General features: G+C 46.0%; 1 protein-coding gene across 7 annotated transcripts in view; it reads left to right on the forward strand.

Annotated features, from left to right (window-relative positions):
- Positions 1 to 21,809, forward strand: part of LOC106562015 (zinc finger protein 536-like) — a 185,707-nt gene that overhangs the window by 22,390 nt on the left and 141,508 nt on the right. For 5 of the 7 annotated variants that reach the window (XM_045689038.2, XM_014126534.3, XM_045689047.2 and 2 more), the window contains exon 3: positions 4,139 to 4,182. The gene's annotated coding sequence lies outside the window, so the exon portion shown is untranslated. Of the gene's footprint in view, positions 1 to 4,138; positions 4,183 to 4,321; positions 4,396 to 21,809 lie in introns of all 7 variants that reach the window. The other 2 variants (XM_045689040.2, XM_045689046.2) reach the window with 1 other exon arrangement.

The following is a 21,809-nucleotide window of genomic DNA, read 5'->3' on the forward strand; positions in this document are numbered from 1 at the left end:
GCTGCAGAAAGCCTGTTTCTGAATAGTTTTGGAACACAAAAGGGTAATTGTTTTAGCCCAGATGTTGCTTTCGCACAACAAGCAGGATACAATGTTCCTACTGAGCTGATGAGCCCAATCAGTGAAATGATTAAAAATTGATTTTGTCCCTGTAATTACAGTATGTAAACTACTTAGCCAGGATTGCAAAGGAAGTGATTTTCTAATTACGTATATACTCTGGTGTCTAATGATTGGTTTTTTGAAGTAATGAAGAGAGGGTCCTAACGACTCCTCTGTGTTCTGTTGTTTAAGAAAAAAAAAAGAGACCATCGTTAGGGCAAGGCATCAGGCAGACAAAGAGCTCAAATTGAATTTTCGCCAGCGCTAACATCCACAGATTCTGTTTGTTAGCATGCGATCTGGACGCTAATGGTGGCCATGACTTCTGCGGGGTCACCAGTCCAACAATCTGGACCCGCCAATTAAAACCTCCTGAGTTTATGATGTCATTGTCACCCCCGACACTCCCGCCATTGGCCCCCACTTCTCTCTCAGACACACAGACGAAATACATCTCAATCTAAACCAGACAACAACCACAGCAGTATTTTCATCTTGTAGCATTTAGCAACTCAATATGGTGAGACGGGAATGTAATATTAGAAAGGCTATCCTGTCCTTCAGTTCATCAGAGGTGATGATATCCAAACGCTGCAGTAGCGGTGAGTGGGCAAAATCACAGGGGAAGCCAAGCCAGAAAACAAAGGCAGATTACAACCTATGTGTTGTGATAATTGAATTGTTTGCTCTATAACCTTACTTCATATGCCTTGCCACCGTGCTATATAGACCTAAGGCCGAGACGATAAGAAGACACAGTGGCAGAATAAATTCAACCACACCTTTGTTTCATCACAAAACCGGAGCGCAAGCTCTGTCCGGTGAAGTCCACAAAGCATATTGCATGTAACAAACAGTTACATGACCTACAGCATGGTCAAGCAAGGTAATGTTTCCTAAATTTTCAGACTACTAAACAACTATTGATTTAGAACCACAGAGAGTTACCGCAGGTCACAAAGAAAACAGGAGCTGCCTCCAATATTCCAGCACCATTTTAACTTCAACATTTCAACATCATCAAATCATCTATGCTTAGTCAAATTTTGTGACAAACAGAAAAAAACATGTTGACTCACCATACTTGTAGGGTTGATGAAATGGTCTATGAAACGGTCTATGACTCTTTCATACAGTACACGCATTGCTCGCTAGCCTAACTCCCTTTCATGGGCAATGATGAGCCAGCTAGTTTAAAAAAAAGTTGTTTAAAGTTTTTAATTTAACCTTTATTTAACTAGGCAAGTCAGTTAAGAACAAATTATTATTTACAATGACGGCCTACCCCGGCCAAACCCGGACGACCCTGGGCCAATTGTGCGCCGCCCTATGGGACTCCCAATCCGGCCAGATGTGATACAGTCTGGATTCAAACCAGGGAGTGTAGTGATGCCTGCGAGAAATTGCCAAGAAACTGAAGATCTCGTACAACGCTGTGTACTACTCCCTTCACAGAACAGTGCAAACTGGCCCTAACCAGAATAGAAAGAGGAGTGGGAGGCCCCGGTGCACAACTGAGCAAGAGGACAATTACATTAGAGTGTCTAGTTTGAGAAACAGACGCCTCACAAGCCCTCAACTGGCAGCTTCATTAAATAGTACCCTCAAAACACCTGTCTCAATGTCAACAGTGAAGAGGCGACTCTGGGATGCTGGCCTTCTAGGCAGAGTTGCAAAGAAATCTTCAGTTTCTTGGCAATTTCTCGCATGGAATAGCCTTCATTTCTCAGAAAAAGTATAGGCTGACGAGTTTCAGAAGAAAGTTATTTGTTTCTGGCCATTTTGAGCCTGTAATCAAACCCACAAATGCTGATGCTCCAGATACTCAACTAGTCTAAAGAAGGCCAGTTTTATTGCTTCTTTAATCAGAACAACAGTTTTCAGCTGTGCTAACATAATTGCAAAAGGGTTTTCTAATGATCATTTAGCCTTTTAAAATGATAAACTTGGATTAGATAACACGACGTGCCATTGGAACACAGCAGTGATGGTTGCTGATAATGGGCCATGTACGCCCATGTAGATATTCCATTAAAAATCACCCGTTTCCAGCTACAGTAGTCATTTACAACATGAACAATGTCTACACTGTATTTCTGATCAATTTGATGTTATTTTAATGGATAAAAAATGTGCTTTTCTTTCAAAAACAAGGACATTTCTAAGTGACCGCAAACTTTTGAATGGCAGTGTATATATATATATGCAGTACCAGTCAAAAGTTTGGGTTTTTCATTATTTTTACTATTTTTTACATGGTAGAATAATAGTGAAGACATCAAAACTATGAAATAACACATATAGAATCATGTAGTAACCAAACAAGTGTTAAACAAATCAAAATATATTTTATATTTGAGATTGTTCAAATAGCCACTAGGTGTGTCCAGACTTTTGACTGGTACTGTATATATATGTACAGTATATATGTACAGTATATATATATATATATATATTGGTAAGGTTTTTTGGGAAGCCTGGCTTCCCTTGGCGTCCATGAATACATATCACTGAATATACTAAGCGTGATGTACTATATCTTTGGGTGTCATTGTGCCACTAGTATTTTCCCTGACCTTAATACTCCTTTAAATGTATCACTAACTCTTCTTTATCTTTTATCCCCTTATTCTAACTCTTTAAAGTATACGGATCATAAGAGGTTCAGACCCTCTGTCCTATCTGACTTCCTTGTAGAATCACAAGCTCTAAACTGTTCCAGGTCACACAGCTTCTGTTGTCAGTGCATGAACTTCTGATACAGATTTGACCTAGAATGGAGGCCATGTGTAATATGGGCAAATCTAAAAAGGGTTTCAGGGTTTTACCAGGGGAAATAGAGAGATAAAGCTCCAGGGACATAATGTATTATGAAGAAAACACAAATCATACCACTCAAAATATGTCATTATATCGGTCCTGCTCTTCACTCTTTAGCAACAAACATAGTACTTTGGTAATCGTTTGCATTGAACAGGACAGAAAATAACTAACTGGAAAGGTCTGGTTATTGTTGTGCTCATGTGGTTTTAGATTTTAGGACATTTTTTGGTGACACAAATCCAGATTCATTACAGTGATCCAAAACTTAAGAGAGAGAAAACAAAACTAGGAGAAAAAAAAAAATAACATTGAAATGCTGCCCGTATCAAACTGTTCTTTTCAGACGCAGTTGATTGTAAGAGAAGCTGATAGCACAGCCAGCACAACCTTTTAATAATTCATTTAGTTAGGCTATGATCTATCATTTTGTACCTTTTGACATGCGATATTGAAATTTAATATTGCATCAATACAAATGATGTATTGCCAGTCGGCCCAAGGATGTGGATTGCAAAGAGATCTCAGAACGTCTTTTGAGATCCTTCTCTATTCAAAGTTACATTGTACTAGAGCAGAGAAGCAGAAGAAAAACATCCATCTTTCTGCAGCTTTGATATGTATGTTTAAAAATGACATCTTAAAACGCTCAGGGAGAACTTCTTTCCTCTACCCAAAGTCGTGTCTGAGAAGGGAAGAAAGGAAAGCGAAGGGAACATGACAGTGGTGTTTAGGGGAGACATCTTATGTTGTAAGGATCTTTGACATACTGTTTAGTTTCATGAAATCCCCTGGCAAAACTCTGGAGCTCGCTATGAGGGAGTGTTTGGTGCGACGTCTGTAGTCTAGGCTGTAGACTAGCCTATTTCTCGATTACTGTATATTCATACATTTCCTAGTTTATCGTTCAATCCGTCTTTACTGTTTACTAACTAACCTCTAAATCCCTAAGATGATGCAAACCCATGTTTCTCAAGTTTTATTCTCTCTTGATGTTTTCTTGTAATGCGATAGACAACATGTATTTGATTGTATTGAACTGAGATCCTGATCTGTTTTTATCTGTGGTGCTAATGATTTCCTGTTTGTGCGATATTTATGATGCTGCTCTTGGAGACGAGTCTGTTGGTGTGTCATTAACACTGTCTCTCTCTCTCTCTCTCTCCTCTCTCTCTCTCTCTCTCTCTCTCTCTCTCTCTGTTATTTGCTTTTCCAGTGATCTACGGATGTCAATTAGAAGACCCAAAGAAAACACATTAGGTGAGGAACCATGCTTACTGTATTTCTGTTATACCACATAGAGGTGAGACTGAGAAATTTGACCCAACTGACATTTCCATATTCCCCATTTATCTCAAAAACAACACCCATCTACAATTTGAATGTATTTATTTTTTAGGGACCATACCCGTTTAAATGGCTTCCGTTTGGCTCGCGGTGTGCGTCAGCATCAAGCGCAGTGCAGGTTGTCAGGTTAGTGTCCTGGGCCTGTGACAGTGGGAGAGGGATGTCGTGCGAGGAGGCGCTTTGGGGCTCTGTGGGGCCTCTCCCTGTGCCTTATGCTTATTAGTCTACCTGCGAGGGCCTTCTCTGGAGGTGTGTGGGGCAACACCTAGGCAGGAGGGATCCTCTGTGACAGATGACCTCTGTCTGTCGTTCGCCAGACTCACACCTCGCTCTGAGAGGCAGACAGTCAGACAGAGTCCAGGTGGACTTAAGCTGGCTCACCCAGGGCTTGTTGTCAGTGAGGGATCTCCTCACTAGCTCTGGGTTGTCTCAATGGGGGACTGGCCGTGCTATGTGTGTATTTGTGTGAGGGATGTTTGTGCGTTCGCCGTCTAAGGGGGGGGGGGGGGGTAGACTGTTGACACACTTCATATTTCAAAATGTAGGACTGTGGAAAGAAATGAAGATTGATGTGGAAACACGTCTTATAGCAGTAAATATATTATAATTTACACGTATGTGACACATCTCACAAGCATACTGTATATGCATACGTATGATCAAAAACCCACACATATTCACAGGGGGCTCAGATGTTATTAAAGCTATATGATGTAATTGCATTTGATCTCAAATAAACACAAATTCAGTCCATCTCCCACATAAAGATGGCAGATGTGATGGATGACCATATTAGAGCCAGGGGCAACATTAGATTTGCTCAAAATTATTGATCTTTTGTTTGCGAGCCAAGTCGGCAATAAATAACCGTATAAGAGAGATGTGACTCATTATCGCCGTGCCAACTGACAGACCTCTGTCAAAACAACTCTCCTACCTCGCCACTCTCCTCTCTAACTGGATGGGTTTAGTCCACTTTTCATTGTCGAACTATTACTATCTGATTCCCTTAAAATGTTAATCCCACTCAGATAGCCTGTATTATTCAATATTTTATACATATGTATTCAGAGGTTTTCTGTTTTATCCCTACCTTCTTAGTGAAAAAAATCCTTTTATCACACAATGGGTAATTTATATCCATTACCAACATTTTCAATCCTTTTCAGTGCTGCTGTCAGTGCCTTTGGCGCAGTCATGATTAATGTGATCTAATAATAGTATGCCATTATATTTCCTTTAGTAAAACATATACCAACATCCTATTCAGCTCCACCAAATTCATTGCCTCTTAAAATATTTGTCCTTTTTCAGTTAAAAAACAAGAGCGCTGTTTTCTCTCAGGAGATGATTATGAAGGTTTTTAGTGAGAATGGTTTCCTATTTCCGCTCTTATGACTTTGTGTGAGTTTGATGAGTGGTGGCAAGATGGTGGTGGCGTGAGTTGATTTGGACATGTGAGAGTCTTCTCACGCTGCAGGTAACACAACACTGCTTCCCTGCCTCCATTGTTCACTAGTGGCTTTGTGTTTGATCAGAGTGAGGGACATGTGAGCTTCAAGCGCCTCGGCAATCGTTTATCATTTTAGACGCACACTGAGTGGTTCTAGACGTCATGTTCAATCATCAAACCTACAGCCAATGGGTTAAGAATCTCATTAAAATATGATCTCATATTAAATGTTATGTTTCTTTCATTTTCTCCACGAATAGTCTACACATGTTGGTGATCATACAGCCTTCAAGAACATTGTGGTCTCATACGGTAAGAGTCCTTCAAAACGTAGATAGATTGATTCATGTAAATTGACCGAGACAATAATTTCCTGGTTGGGATAGGGGGGGGGGGGGGGGGGGTAATGGAGGGGCAGCATACTGACTCTGTTTGGAGCGACTGGAGGATTTGGGGGAGATGTGGAGCGGTCCAAGACTGGGCTCCCGTCCCACCCAGCCGGACGGTCTGAGCCAGCCTGCCACTCGTGGGGGCACGTTTCTGACTGGGGTGCCAACAACCTCCCCCGCTCGCTCCCCAAAGAGGGTTAACCCTTACTGGGTTCTTAGACTTGTATCCAGAATGAACAGGTGGTCGGACAAAACATGGGCATCAATTTCCTCATGACTTATCCCAGTGTGGGCAGAGGGGGAGGGAGAGAGAGATAGATTGGGAGACTGTAACAGAGGGAAAGGAAGAGATAGAGGACAGAGAGAGAGACAGCGAGAGATAGCGAGACACAGAAAGGAAGCTTGTGCGTGTGTGTGTGTGTGTGTTCCTATCATGAACCAGCTTGTGGAGGGTCCCACCACTGTGTGAAATTGACATCAGATGGCCGTGATGACTAGAACAATATCACATCTCGTTTCCATTTAGCAAGGGGCAGCTGAGGCGGGCGGGCAGGTGGGGGGAGGGGGGGGGGGGGGCACCTGACCCCGGAGTCAAACCACACTCCGACCTCCACACTCGCAGAACCAAGCACAGCTGTTAACACTTTACATCAAAAACACTATTTTCACCCCGCATATGTATTTTTCCATTCTCAAACGCTATGGTCCAGAATTTATCCTACTTCATTAAGGATAATGTGTATTGAGCCACAGCTTTTTTTTATTTGCATTTTTTTGTCTCAAGTATCCGGTTCCCAAGCAGAGAAAATCAAACGAAACCATTTCAAAGCCAAACAATATGGTCCAGAGTTTAGTGTATCTCAACAATGCACACACTGCACATGCCTCTGACCACACAATTCACCCAGCCCTCTGTAGTTGGGATATCTGTGGTCACTTAGACATGTCAAGATCAAACACTCGACTGCGTTCAACACTGTTGTTCTTGTTATGGTGGGAGGCCTTTGTTTAGTAAGACGCACATAAATAAGCAGAGAGTAACCAATAAACAGTTGGAGAAAACAGCCTTTCTGAGTCAGCATATTTACTAATGTCTGATTACATTTCTAGACAAAAAGCTTGTCGGTTGTAAATAACATACTGTCAAAATGTTATTTACCGACTTTGATATGCACTTCATGTGATGAGTATTTTCTGCATGTTTTATGTGCATGAAAGAAACGTTCCCTCTGGTACTGTACGGGGACCAAGACTGGAAGGTTATGGTTGAAAAGTACCTTTTTTATGTCCTCATAAATGGATCAGTCAAAGGAGAGATTCAGACAGATAGATAACAGAGGAGAGGAGGGATTGTGTACTGGGGTTATTACCATGCAGTAGACTCACCTTTTCCTCCTCTAGCTCCTCCCCATCGACTCTCCCTCTTATTAGGGGAAATCCTTCAGGAGGGGGTGAGAGAGGAGGAGGGGGAGGGGGAGGAGGAGGAGGAGGGGGAGGGGGAGGTGGGTGGTGGTGGAGGCTGTGAGCTCAGCAATTTCCTTCCAGGACCCAGAGTAGACCAGACCAGAGCTAAGCAGAGCGTCACAGTCTGGAGTGAGTCAGGCATTTAGAGGGGGGGGTTAAGAGACGGAGAGAGAGCGAGCGTGAGGGAAGGAGAGGGGGTAGACAGAGAGGGGTAGAGAGAGTGAGAGAGAGATGGAGGGGGGGGAAAGAGAGTGGCGCTGACATGGAATAAGCCCCACGCGTCTGGTGGCACCACACAGTTATTCCCATGATGCAATCTGTGTGGGGTGATGATGATGAGCATGATGACGATGATGAAGGTGATTATGATAATGATGAGTGCACAGACAACAGTTGTCGTGGCTGCCTCTCAGTTTGCATCATCTGGCCCTATATAAATATACAGACGGCCTACATGGGCATACCAACGCTAATGCCCCTTTAATCCCATAAGTGCTCCGTTATGGCAGAGGTGGGTTAGTCTCTTAAAGTCCAAGCTGGCTCTCCTTCCCTCCATCCTTCCATTCCTCCATCCCTCCTCCCTAATTAGGCACCAGAGGCTCTGACTTGAGGGGCTGTGTGTGGCAACAGCCCTGACCTGAGCTGAGCCTGGGTGGTGGTGGTGGTGGGAGCACACAGGACTGCAGCAACCCAGCCAGGAGGCATGTCACAGGGGGAGAGTGCCAGGGTAGCAGTGGACACTCTGGAGGTGGGGCCCCTGGCATGCCACACCAAGGTTAGTTCACCTAGCAGCTGTTTCTAACCCGGCCACAGAAATGCCTTCGCCATCACTCCCTGAATATGTTGAGGAGGTGTGGGATAACATGTAGCACTCATCTGTTGATAGCGGGTAAAACACAGTGCCCCGCATGTTGATTTATATCTATTTATATTAAAGTCAGGATGGCTTGTGAGCCTGACACCTAAATATAGTAGTGTGATGGAGTTAGCACCACCCCCCCACCTTCACCTCCCCCCCATCTTCACCTCCCCGCCACCTTCTCTGTACCTCCCCCCTACCTTCTCTGCACCTCCCCCCTACCTTCACCTCCCCCCCACCTTCACCGCCCCCCCACCTTCTCTGCACCTCCCCACCACCTTCTCTGTACCTCCCCGCCACCTTCTCTGCACCTCCCCCCCACCTTCTCTGCACCTCCCCCCCACCTTCACCTCCCCCCCCACCTTCACCGCCCCCCCACCTTCTCTGCACCTCCCCACCACCTTCTCTGCACCTCCCCGCCACCTTCTCTGCACCTCCCCCCACCTTCTCTGCACCTCCTCCCCACCTTCTCTGCACCTCCCCGCCACCTTCTCTGCACCCCCCCCACCTTCTCTGCATCTCCCCGCCACCTTCTCTGCACCTCCCCGCCACCTTCTCTGCACCTCCCCCCACCTTCTCTGCACCTCCTCCCCACCTTCTCTGCACCTCCCCGCCACCTTCTCTGCACCGCCCCGCCACCTTCTCTGCACCTCCCCGCCACCTTCACCGCCCCCCACCTTCTCTTCTCTGCACCACCCACCACCTCTCTGCACCACCCCCCCACCTTCTCTGCACCTCCCCCCCACCTTCTCTGCACCTCCCCGCCACCTTCTCTGCATTGCCTCCCCACCTTCACCGCCCCCCCACCTTCTCTTCTCTGCACCGCCCCCCACCTTCTCTGCACCTCCCCCCACCTTCTCTGCACCTCCCCGCCACCTTCTCTGCACCGCCTCCCCACCTTCACCGCCCCCCGACCTTCTCTTCTCTGCACCGCCCCCCACCTTCTCTGCACCGCCCCGCCACCTTCTCTGCACCACCCCCCACCTTCTCTGCACCTCCCCCCCACCTTCTCTGCACCTCCCCGCCATCTTCTCTGCACCGCCTCCCCACCTTCACCGCCCCCCGACCTTCTCTTCTCTGCACCGCCCCCCGACCTTCTCTTCTCTGCACCTCCCCCCACCTTCTCTGCACCGCCCCCCCACCTTCTCTGCACCGCCCCCCCACCTTCTCTGCACCGCCCCCCACCTTCTCTTCTCTGCACCGCCCCCCCCACCTTCTCTGCACCGACCCCACCTTCTCTGCACCGCCCCCCCCCACCTTCTCTATACCACCCCCCCACCTTCTCTATACCACCCCCCACCTTCTCTCATCTTTTCCTTTTCTAAATTTGGATGATGACATTAAATGGATTTGCTATAATTCTGTGTGTGTGTGTGTGTGTTCGCCGCGCGCGTCTGCATGTGCGTGCGTGCGTGTGTGTGTGCGCGCGCGTGTTTGTGTGTGTGTGTGTGTGTGTGTGTGTGTGGGTGTACATAGTTCTGTGGTTATGAAGTGAAGCATTATGGCAAAAATGCTTAAATAATTTAGCGACCACATTATTTTGTAATGCCATTCTTTCGAAGACTCATTCACTCTAATAAATGCGTTGCTGGAAAGTTCCGGGGATTTTGTGGGGCGCCAGTGAGCGATAGCAGCCACCCGACTCATAGCTCTTGTCTCCCCCTCGATGCTACCATGTGACCTGCGCCATATTCCTCAGGATCAACATTGTGGCCAATTGAAGAAGAAAAAAAGGCCACATATTTTATTTATGTGTCAAAAGTGCGGTGGAACGATGGAGGGATGGAGGGAGGGCGATGTCACTCCATCCGCGTGGATCAATTCACGCAGATGGAGGGCGGATGGTGCACAGAAATGGTAGGGTTATTGATTTATCAAAGAAATACAGTGTGCGTGTTATGCTTAAACGGCCACGTAAACCTGAGCTGTCAGGAGCAGAGAGGCAGAGCGCTGACATTTAGCCACACAAACGGAGCGGATGGATTTACCGCGCCACACGCCCGTCTCAGCCAGATCATATTCTCTATTGTGAGCGCCTGGGAGAGGCTCACTTATGTAGGGGATTTTTCACATTACACCACAGTGGCATAAAAAAAGTTGCCCCCCCTCCTTTATTGGAATACATACCTGGCATTAATACAAGGAGTGGGAGGGAGAGAAAAGGCACACAGCGGAGTCTGGGCCATAAAAAGGATAGTTTAACAATTGATCGAGAGCAGTAGTGGAAATGGCAGCTGTAAATCAATTTAATCTCCGAGCAGTTAAAGTGCGTTTTCTAATGAGGTTAATGTCACATAATGACCACATTCCTCCATTTAAAAGATGCCCTCAAGGTGTTGGAAAAAGATAGATGTCGCCTTGCAACATTAACTCGTCATGACGCAGATGACACTGAGGGGAAAAGTTTCCCCACAAGAGGAGTGCAATGTTTTATCAAAATAATAAAACGTGGAACATTGAAGTGGATGGCGGTTGGGAAAGCAAGCAAGGGAGGGAGGGTTGGGGAAACGCTGGGCTGGCTGGCTAGCACTACAGGACAGAGGCTCAGAAGAGAAGCCATGGCTTTGGAGGAGAGTGAAAAGACGGAATGACCCATCACTAATACACAGTGAATCGGGTTTGCCCTCCAGGGTTTCAGGGTGTTTATGAATCTCTTATGTCATGGGAGACGATACTGGGAGGGGTGGCGTGCACTTTGCGGAGGGCAGTGAAATGCCAACAGACGTGCCAACACAAAAACAACGGGTAAATGATGAGATCATTATTAGACACATACCAAGTCTTTACTTTTAATCTAACACAAATCTTACCGTACTAACATTTGGGCTCTGTCTGTTTTGCAAATCTAAGGCTGAACTACTGTATAGGCACAATGTGCACAACCTGAAACTGAAGAAAGGTTCCGATCCACAGGCCAACCATTTATCACCGAGGCCCTAAAGCTATTATCATGATCTAATTAGGTTTAAGATAAGTCTGTGTCCAAGGCTGCCATGTCCCCAATTCAACAAATTCAGAACATCCCAATTTCAAAATGCCACTCACGCTGTAGGTTGAACGAATACAGTAACTATTAATGCAATTTCATACGACTACTTACACAAGTCCATAAACACGATGACACAGATTTACACACATTAACGCGTACAGTAGTGTGCGTGCATGTTCACGGTTCACTCACTAGAGGCATCATTTTCTCAGCACTGTGCTCTTGCCCCTTCTGTGTTCCTCTCCTGTGCTGTAATGAATTGAGGCGCAGATGAGATGATTTTTTTTTTTTTGGGGGGGGGGGGGGGGGGATTACACGCAGGCACTGACCTATAAAGAAGCTCTTTAAGGAGACATATTAATCCACCTGTCCAGAAATACTATATTTATATGTGTATCATAAATCTAGGCTGAGGTAGTCAAATGCCATTTGGAATTACCAACACAGACACGCAATTCATTTTTTAGCATGATTAGCGACAGTGGTGCGACTGGCTGGCTCAGTGGGTGGCAATGATGGCCTGATGCACACACCGTGTGCTCATTACACCAACTAACTGCACTGGGTGTGTAAAGAACACACATGCACGTACCTGCACACAAAGTATATATATATATATACAGTACAGTACAGTATACACAACCTCATCAGAGATGGTCCTGCTGACATCGTGTTCTAGCCACGCTTATGTAATTACACTTGTATAATCCGCGTGGCTCAGTTGGTAGAGCTTGGCACTTGCAACGCCAGGGTTGCAGGTTTGATTCCCGCGGGGGACCAGTATGACAAATGTATGCGCTCAACTACTGTAAGCGGCTCTGGATAAGAGCGTCCGCTTAAATGACTCAAATGTAAATGTAAAAAAAAGTGTTTCTATATTTGCCATACACTTAACTAAAGATATAGGTCACCCCAGAAATCATGACCTGATGAGATGCGTTTCATTCTCTTTGTCATGCCCCGCTCTCCCTTACTGCAATAGGAAGCGAAATATGATTAAGAATGAGGGCTCTCTTTCACCTACTTCCTTCCCTCATCTGATAAAACACAGCTGGATGGCCACAATAAGAGGGAAATAGCATTTACTCCATTTTGATCTGTTCAGGTTTTCTGAAGGGCCACTTTTACCCCGACGAGGGTCTTTCTCTCCTCTTTGATTGATATGTGAAATACGTCTCTCTCTCCGGCTCTAAAGGCAGACCCTGTGTGGGGCTGAAAGGTGCTCATTGTCAAGGCAGAGACACTTTGTCAGGAAACAATACTGTTCCCAAGGCCCCGGAGAATGTGTCAAAAAGACAGCCCCCATTGTGTACTTTAGGAACTTTCATTTTGCGTCTGAGGTCATTTTAATCCTGATGAATTTTTATAGACACTGTGGCGTTCAATAGCTAGCCGGTCTAATGCCTAAAAAATAGGAAAAAAAACCCACCCACAGACACAACTAACAATCCTAAACTTAAAGCATTAAAGGGAGAGTAAAAAGGAGAGGTCTTTGTTGAAGGACACATTGGGGTGTATTTAAGTTCTACAAAGGCCCTCTCCTGAATGGAGCCTGATTTCTGTGACCAGATTTCAAATTCGGGGCCTAAAAATAGCAACGTTGTGATGAAACAGGGCTTGTGAAAAAGAAAACTCTCAAGGGACAGGGATCCTGATGTGAGTTAGACACCCAGGACGCTGAGACGTTGCTACACCGAAGGAGAACAACAAGAAGAGAGACAGCTGGGGAGTATCTGGTATGAAGGAATGATGGAGCATGTTAAATCGCGCAGTGGATTCTTTAACCTTGTTTTTTTATCAGTGTTTTTCCAAAACCACACAATGGGGGTGCTGTGTGGATAGAAGGATCTTTTTGTAATGTACTTTTCTCAACAACACATCCCAGGTTGACTCCTAGAATCCACCTTATCCCTATTTAAACAGCCGTTGTTCTTTTCTGGTCGGATGTTTTTGTTGTCTGGCTGCTTCTCGACCTCTTTTTCGGCATCAAATTGGAGGCACATTTATGCAAATGCCGTAGACACCTACAACCAGAGGAATATGTGGCAGCTGTAGAGGAGAATTCAATTAAGACACCCCTGAGGTGTGGTAATTGATCCGCCAACATTTCTTTCCTTTCTGCCTCTCTCGTTCTTCTCTCCCCCTCTTTTTTATTGCCTTTTGCCGTTGTTGTCTAATGAAAACCCAAACCCTGTTTCAGGATTGAGGAACGCAAATGCCACAGTGACTCATCAGCAGTTATTTAATGAATGTGAAGCTCTCTATAGGTGCCAATGCTGTGCCCCTTACTAACTTGATCACTTTCTTTGTCGTTTTATTTTGTCACCCAGTGTTCATGACTGCTCTTTACATTATCTAACGTCCGACTGTCACGTCCTGACCAGTAAAGGGGTTATTTGTTAATGTAGTTTGGTCAGGACGTGGCAGGACGTGGTTTGTTTTGTGTGTTTCGGGGTTTTTGGTTTATGTTCTATGTTTTCTATTTCTATGTGGGTTTTCTAGTTTGTCTATTTCTATGTTAGTTTTGGGAACGACCTCCAATTAGAAGCAGCTGGTTGTCGTTGCTTCTAATTGGAGGCCATATTTAAGTGGGTTTATTTTCTCTTGTGTTTGTGGGTGGTTGTTCCATGTATAGTCAGAGTGCCTTACAGGACTGTTGTTCGTCGTTCTTTTGTTCAGTGTTCAGTGTTCATTTCTATAGTAAATCAAGAAGATGTTTCACATAACCGCTGCAGTTTGGTCCGATCATTACGGCGCTTATGACACTGACGTGCCATTTTGTCCTGATTTCGTTTTGATCTTCGGAACTCCAGAGTGATAAAAGGAGTGTATAAATCGGTCTGTTTTTAAGAAATAAAGCTAATTCAAACAGATGACCTGTTGTCACAGACAGAATGAGGAGCCCCACTGATGATTCATCCCAATGGGAAGTTTATGATGTTGTCCACCACACTGTAACCCGTTGACTTGTTTTCTCCTTATTCTAATTAGTTGAAACTTTCTCTTTCACTGTGCTCGCCCTCCCCCTCTTGCCCCTCCTCCTCCTCCTGTATTGAGGTGCAGGGTTCCAAGTGCTCGATGGTGCATTAATACGGACACCTGCTTTGTTCTGGCGGCCGGTGTATCGCCTGTTTCGCCCGCTCCCCCTCTTTTATCATCCTTCTGCGGTTTTGTCTGGAACGGGCCTACCTGATCTGAGAGCATGGCTGGCTTGGGTTTCACTCTCACATTCATCTTCAAGGGAGGTGGGCATGCAGGCGGAAGGCTGGGGGATGTAGGGTATGGATGTGTGTGTGTGTGTGTGTGTATTGTGTGTGTGAACGGACTAGTGGTCCACGGGTCTGTCTGAACTCATTCCCCTCTGACTTACATATGACATGTGTTGTTCTTCCAATGTGGCACGCTGGCTTCAGGTCAGTGGGTTCATCCCCCAGCTTAGGCAGTACATGCTAGAATGGAACAGTGTTAGAATCCATCCCACGTCCTTGAAAAATTCAGACTAACCCTCCCCTGACTTGTCATTCCATTAAATCCGAAAGAACTGGGGGGAAAAAAAGAGTAGAATACTTAATATGGCACAATATGTTCTGTTACATTATACTTTCTTAGCTGGGAAAGAGGCAAAAGGCCAGTGAAAAGGAATACTTGCTATTTAATTACTGTCAGCTGAATGAGCTCTGTTCTGTTCGCCCCCTCCCTGATGTAAAAATTCTTATTCACTTAGTATGTAGGTCACATTACAGTGGTGTCTAGTTGTTGGACATGGGCTTAGATAACTGTTTGTTGACTATTAAATGCTTTTGCTGCCTCAGCACCATTTCTAACTGGTATTTTTCACACAGCTGTGCCACTGAAAGGAGGCAACGCTGCAGCAAAAATCATGTCACCCCCTCAGCCTCCTCCAAAATGTGGAGCTGGGTGTTTTAGTACCGTAAAAAGCGATTTGGTGACATGCATTCGAATTAATTTCCTACGATGTGATACTTTTAAGTTCACGAGATCAATTGCACATGAAGCGCGGGCATAACTATGAAGCTAGTCGTTGGAAGGGCAAAGAATAAACAGAGATGAGCTCTTTGACAGAAACCCAATGACCCGTGGTGTTAGCCAAGCAGGTGAATCTGTGCTTTCTGTACTCTTATCCATGTTTTGCTTTCTGTGGCCTTGCGCTCAGCTAATGTCGAGCTGCTTTCGCACAGTGCCGCCTGAATGCTGTGGATAGACCCCAATGTTGCCATAATGCTTTTCTGAGGTTTGGCCTAGCCTGTTGTTTCTGGCCAAACGGGAGCTGTTGGTTGTTCCTCTCTCTCTCCCTCGTATGAAATGAGCCCAGATGGTGATTGATTTTTCAAGTGCTGACATCCCTGCTTGAGAACACGCTCCCTTCCCTCTTTGTGCCGAGCAAGTCAGGCACAATAACATCATGATGCGATCATCAGCTTTGTGCCGCCAAACATCCACCGTTGATTGACAAAGGACGCGCGCACACACGCGCGCCACACACACACACACACCACACACAAAAAAAAGACAACACAACTGGCATAATTCTCAAAGCGTCTTCTCTTTAAAGAAGAAGATGTTGACAATGAAGTCAGAGACACCACCGGAGGGATCTTGGTTCTGAAAACACCAAATATGTCCTGTAATGCAGAGGGGCGATAGCACTGTAGATATGAGACAGACAGTTCTTTGACTGAGCGAGCAGAGCCCGGATGGGTGGACGTGGCTACAGTGCACATTTGCTCCAGCCCCATTGAGTCAACTCTGAAGCTAAATGATGTCATTGGCTAACTAGCCATTCTCAGGCCATTGCCTCGGTTTGCGTGACTAAATACATACAATTAAGGCCCCGGCACTTCTCAATCTCTATGAACTCATTGTTATCCCGGGTTCAAGTGCACTGATAATGGGGGCCGGAGGAAAACAGGCGTATCATCGAGGCGCTGCACACAGAGGGCTGGTGGGTAAAATAGATGTCTCATTATTAGTCGCATTCTCTTTCGCCCAACAGCACAGCACAGCTCTCACTCTTTCTCTCTCTTTGTCCTTTCTCTCTCTCTTTCTTTCTCTCTCTTCCTCTCTCTCTCTCTGTCCTTTCTATCTCTCTTTATCTCTCGCTGTCCTTTCTGTCTCTCTTTCTTTCTCTCTTAACTTTCTATCACTATTTCGCTCTCTCTGTCCTTTCTCTCTCTCTTTCTTTCTCTCTCTTCCTCTCTCTCTCTCTGTCCTTTCTATCTCTCTTTATCTCTCGCTGTCCTTTCTGTCTCTCTTTCTTTCTCTCTTTCCTTTCTATCACTATTTCTCTCTCTCTGTCCTTTCTCTCTCTCTCTGTCCTTTCTATCTCTCTTTCTTTCTTTCTCTCTGTCCTTTCTATCCATCCTTTCTATCTCTCCTTCTTTCTCTGTCCTTTCTATCTCTCTGTCTTTTTGCTCTCTCTGTCCTTGCTCTCTCTCTATCTCTCACTCTGTCCTTTCTATCTCTCGTTTTCTCTGTCTCTTTCTCTCTCTGTCCTTTCTCTCTCTTTCTTTTGCTCTGTCCTCTCTCTCTATCTCTCTTTCTCTCTCTCTGTCCTTTCTATCTCTCTTTCTCTCTCTCTGTCCTTTCTCTCTCTCTTTCTCTCTCTCTGTCCTTTCTCTCTATCTCTCTGTCCTTTCTTTCTCTCTTTCTCTCTCTCTGTCCTTTCTCTCTATCTCTCTTTCTCGCTCTCTGTCCTTTCTCTTTCTCTCTCTCTCTCTCTCTCTCTCGCTCTGTCCTTACTCTCTCTTTCTCTTTTGTTTTCTGAGGACAATGTGTGGAATCGGTGTCGTCTTTTACGATGCATATTCCCACGTAGGTACAGTATGAACACTATGACGCAGGGCTGTGTGCTGAGCTCTCTGGCCCGCTGTACACTCGTGAAAAGGCCGTTTCCCCTCTGCTCTCCCGCTAATTCTCCCTTTAAATGCATCGTTAGTTCTTTAGGGTGGTGTGAAAATGGCTGGACAGTGGACAGGAAGACAAACGAAGAGAAAATAGCTTGGTTAGATATGGTACCTTATGGATATGAGCTTCGATTTTCTTCATTTACGGTCTTATCAGATCTTTGTGATTTATCAGATCTCTCAGTAAACTGTCAAAAATTGATCATCTATACAAAACCATTATGTCAATTGTGATACTAATTCAGCGGATGGTTTATAATTATATCCACACAAATCAAGAAGAATAGTTTATAATGTTCTACTCATGGAAGTCACATCCTGTCCAATCGAACCACATGGTCAAGTGCAACATTTACGGGGTCACTTCCTTGACTGTTTCAGTCCCCCTTGACAGCGATGCCTTGAAGTCATGTGACACTAGAGTTCAATTGCTTCTGTCTGTCTGTGTAAGAGGATCACCCCTCTCCTCCTCCTCTGACTGCCCCCCCCCCCCTCCCCAGAGACAGAGCAGACAGAGCTCCGAGTTTTTCGAGGGGTGGGTTCACCTCCGAGATTGGGGGGTGGGGCAGCGGGCGGAACGTGCGTTCCCCTCCAGTCGCTAGCGGCCATGTAGGTAAATGGATCTTATTTTGCGGCGCGTCAACACGTGTAAGGGGGCCCACGGCTCATTACACGGCCCTGATCCCGCTGCAGACACACTGATGGATGGAGAGGAGGGAGCCGGCCCCAAAGACTCCTCTCCTTCCGTCGCTCTTTCTGCTCCCTTTCTCTGTCTCCACTCTCTCCCTCCTTCCCACTCTGTCTCTCTCTCTCTCTCTCCCTTTATGTATCTCTCTCCTGTTGGAGGGAGGCGGAGTGGAGGGGCGGGGGGGGGGGGGGGGGGGGGGAGACGAAGAAGCGGCGTTGTGTACCAAGCCTGGGCCTGATTACCAGGGCCACACCACAAGACCCCGTAAATCGTGGTCAGGTTTGATGGTTTTACCAGGTAGTGTTGGGTCCCAGTGTCACCATGAAAGGCTTTAACCCCATCATCCCCGCTCCCCCTTCACTCGTAACCCCTCGCTCAGTTGTCGCCACCACCAACACGCCTGCATCCAGCCAGAGGTTTTCCACTGCTCTGTGCATTCCTCCCATCCACGGAATGCAGGCTTTGCTAGTCAAATGGTTAATTGGTTACAGATTGCTCTTTAACCTCGGGGTTACACACCACTCACAGGCTGTTAAAGTAGGATGGGAAATAGAGTGTGGTTTACAATGCAGCCGAGGGGGGAAAGGTCACCGGATTCCCCACACCACATCTCCAAGGCTCTGTCACTCACTCTCTATGACGGTCACATGACGCTATGGGTTACCTCGCTCTGCATGAGGAGAAGATTTACCCGTTATTGTTCTCACCATAAAACACGCACGCACGCACGCACACGCACACACACACACACACACACACACACACACACACACACACACACACACACACACACACACACACACACACACACACACACACGAACAGAGAGACATAGAGTACCATTGAAGGGGCTGGTTTCAATCAATGTGTTACTTCAAGGCATCTGGTGAGAGTGGTGTTTTGTCATTCGTCCTCCTCTGTGTGTCGTGAAAAACATGCGCTGTTGGATCTGCGACAGTCAACTTGGCAGAACTCCTTTCAAAACTGGGGGGTGGTTCTGAGAGTTGATACTCTTACCAGTCACTTTAACCCCATGTCCGTCTTGGACTGCTACACCGATCATTCCTTCACATTTACACAGACCCAGTTGTCCACACCAGGCAAGGGTCTGGGAAGAAAGGACAGAAAAAACAGAGCAGAGGTATTGCCATGCGCACTTCTGTGAGCACAGGTACCACGATGCTTTGCTGTCACGGTCTCTGTCTCTCTGTCTCTCTGTCTCTCTCTCTCCTCTCTCTCCCTCTCTCCTCTCTCTCTCTCTCTCTCTCTCTCTCTCTCTCTCTCTCTCTCTCTCTCTCTCTCTCTCCCCTTCTATACTTTCAACCGTTCCAGGCCCGGTCAGTACATAGCTCAGAGTATCTATATCCCAAACGCATTTGGCCTCTATAGAGCAGGTAGATACAGAATATCTGCAGACAAATAAAGAAACCAAACCAATGTAGGGTAAGGGGTTAACATGGCGAGTGCCAATTCTTTTATGATGCACTGGCTGTTGGTCTGATAGAATGAAATGAAGCACAGACGCCTGTTTGTGGAGGCGCGTCTCCTTTGATGCAGAAGAGGGGTGTCATAATCAATATCATGATAAGCATTCAGAAACCTGACCATGTGGAAACATTTCAGAAGACTCAAAAAGCCCTGTAAAGCCATAGTGTCAAGGGCCTTAGTAAAATAACAGCAAGAATGCCGCTCCAGTTGTCGGGGGAAAAAAACTGTTATTATCTTCGTATGTTCCATGAGATGTCCGTCACAGAACGTCTGTTAAATGGTCTAACGCATTACCTTCGTTCTTATCAAAGGCAGTCTGAAGCTGATTACCAAGGACGTTGGATTATCGATCCGATTACGCACTATCCCAATACGCCCCAATAAGTAGGGGTGCTATTGTTTTCACTCGTCTTTCCCTCTGGGTCTGAGTCATGCTGTGTGGGTCAGAGGTCAAACAACGTGGCATAGATCCACTTCTGTTGTCCTCCTCAGTTTCCTCTTCATTATCGTCTGGTGAATATGATTTTCCGCATGACTACATTTTCCAAAATAATTAAGACGCTTGTTTGTCACCTGAATTCGATTTACACTCCTATCCGAGCGTACGAAAAAGCCCACCGTGCGTGTGCACGCCTGTGTGCGCGTTGATAGTGATTCTGGTAAGTAGATGATGTTGAACACGGGAACATCACTTAACGTAACAGTTGGAATCAAACAGCACACGGGAACTGATCGTTATGACAGAAGATAGTTTGCGTGTGAGATGATCATTTTTGGGTATAGGTCCCAGCGCTGAATGACTTGCGATGCTTATCTCATGAATGACTAAGCTATCATTGAGGGTAGATCATATTCCGACGCCATTTTGTATCTTGCCTCTACACTCCTCCACGTCTCTAATCATGTAAGCGATTTATCCTGAATGAGATGGACGGTGTCCCTCTGTGTGCCAAGCAGGCGGGCAGCATGTGCTGGTTTATACACGGTGCGAGATGGAAGGGGATGGCATGCTCACAGTTAATGCCATGGGTTGTTTTTCAGGTCCCCTCTTATACTGCATTTGGACAGGAAGGGAATGAATGTGATTGGCTTTGTTCAGTCTTCCTGGCAGTCGACATGCGCTGACATCTGTTCCCTCCTAACCATTCAAACTAATCTCGATCAGAGCGCGCACCAGACACATACATGCACACACACACACACACACACACACACACACACACACACACACACACACACACACACACACACACACCACACACACACACACACACACACACGTAATTGTGGCACCAGTCATGCAGGGTTCAGTGATGAGGAACATCAACAGCCACAATGGCATATAAAAAGTGGCATGAATTATTAGCAGTGCTTGAGTCTCAGAGCTAGACGGATAGAGGGATCATTATGTGACTGAGTAAAAAGCAACACTGGCATGGGTGGGTGAGAGAAGGCGGCTGATTTGCTCATGCATTCAGGGCTGATTGTGGCAGCGTTGCAAATCTTATTGCATTGCTAATTTATATTATTGGCGGAATAGATGCTGGCACCAAAACCATCATATATCTTAGACATGTGCAATTTGAGGCGGGAGCGGTATGGGGGGGGGGGGGTTATAGAAGCATAAAGAATTTCTGTCAGTTGTCCCTCTTAAGCAAATAACTGTCTGGATATCTGTGTGTTATAAAAGAAACTGCACGGCTTTCAGAGAGAAAAAAAGATGAAAAGTCCATCGATGGGAAGCTGTTTCAAATTACTCTCAGTTGGGGCCTGAGAAATGGATGTGACGCGTCCAGATTTCATATTTTTGTTGCAATTACCCAAACTCTAAATTAATTCTTTGCAGGCTCTGTGTGATTGTGTTGCGCGCCCTTGAGCAGGTGTTCGCCATATTTGAAGATGACAGTGAGGGTAAGACCCACGCCTCGGCTAATAAAGGCACTCTGTGATGGAGCGCATGTGACAACTCATCTCTAGGGTCTGGGGGGGAAGTCTACCCCCCACCCCTACCCCGCTCTCTCTGGCAGGGATCCCTCTCTGACAGTTAAGGCTGCAGTCTTTGATTACAGGGGATTGTGTAAGGCATGTGTGAGGTCCTAGGACATGACTAAGTTAAGTTCAACTCAATACCATATTGATTTATCCCACACCCGCATACCGTCGTGTACAGAACAGGTACATGCACATTTTGCCGACGTATACAGTCTGGTAACATAGACTTAGATGTAACCCGCAACTTAAGTCATCACATGCATGATGCATGAGCTCTAGCTGTAGGGTGTGAAG

This window comes from Salmo salar, chromosome 11, assembly GCF_965601325.2.
Source record: "Salmo salar chromosome 11, fSalSal1, whole genome shotgun sequence".
Taxonomy (NCBI): Eukaryota; Metazoa; Chordata; class Actinopteri; order Salmoniformes; family Salmonidae; genus Salmo; species Salmo salar.